This window comes from Cynoglossus semilaevis, unplaced genomic scaffold, assembly GCF_000523025.1.
Source record: "Cynoglossus semilaevis isolate Cse_v1.0 unplaced genomic scaffold, Cse_v1.0 C19044694, whole genome shotgun sequence".
NCBI lineage: Eukaryota > Metazoa > Chordata > Actinopteri > Pleuronectiformes > Cynoglossidae > Cynoglossus > Cynoglossus semilaevis.
Window position 1 is genome coordinate 1 of NW_007587943.1, and position 808 is coordinate 808.

The 808-nt window shown below is 40.1% G+C and overlaps 1 long non-coding RNA gene across 1 annotated transcript; it reads right to left on the reverse strand.

The window, feature by feature from the left end:
* Positions 1 to 169: 169 nt before the first annotated feature.
* On the reverse strand, positions 170 to 757 carry LOC103399377 (uncharacterized). Its single transcript, XR_523629.2, has 3 exons — positions 624 to 757; positions 398 to 541; positions 170 to 313 (listed from the first exon to the last, which is right to left on the reverse strand). It is a non-coding gene; the product is annotated as an uncharacterized LOC103399377 (long non-coding RNA).
* Between the last annotated feature and the right edge of the window lie 51 nt (positions 758 to 808).

Here is an 808-nt window from a genome sequence, read left to right on the forward strand (position 1 = left end):
AAAGGCTGCAGAAAATTGTATACTTCTAAAAAAAGTGTACACAACCGACTTAAACCTTTGGTCAATAGAATTTAATTGTTTTCACTGAGAAGAACTTTCAAACTTTCCTCTTTCATCTAAATTGAAAGGAGTAACAAGGCAGTAACATTTTAAATGAGTGAAAGAGCACCTTTATCTTTCTCTCCAACACCAGATGTTCCAGGTAAAGCAGTAGTGCTTGGTTGTGTTTTCTTAGGTAGTTAAGGACATCATCTGGATTTAACTCTGGCTGATCCTTGCTGACGGGCCTCTTGGTAAAAATGTGAATGCCTGTCTACAAACAAAGACAATCATTTACAATTAGACTTCATGCAGTGTTGATGAGTGACATTTGAGCCAGGTACGTGTGTAAACCTACAGTGGGATCTTTCTGCAAGGCCCATTCTGCATACTTCCATATAAGGTCCAGGCTGGAGCAGGAGGAGAGAAAGTTAACTATGTACTCGTGCAGGTCCGACCTGGTGGAGTCCTGCAGATCTCCATCTGCCACACTGATCCACAACTGTCAGAAACCCAAGAAGAAAACAGGTTTGCTCGTCTTACAAGCTCTATTGTAACAACTTGTGACATCTACATGTACCAACCTTAAGCGCTGCTGCGTCCTGGCCATTGTAATGATAGAGCAGCCCTAGTGCAAAATATCTGTGGAGACAAAGAAGATCAGAAGTTAAAGTAATAAAAAGTGTTTATTAAACAATGCCACAATGACCCTGTTAGAAAAATAAAAAAACATTTACGTTCACATTTTTCAGCTGTGTGTCAGACTCAG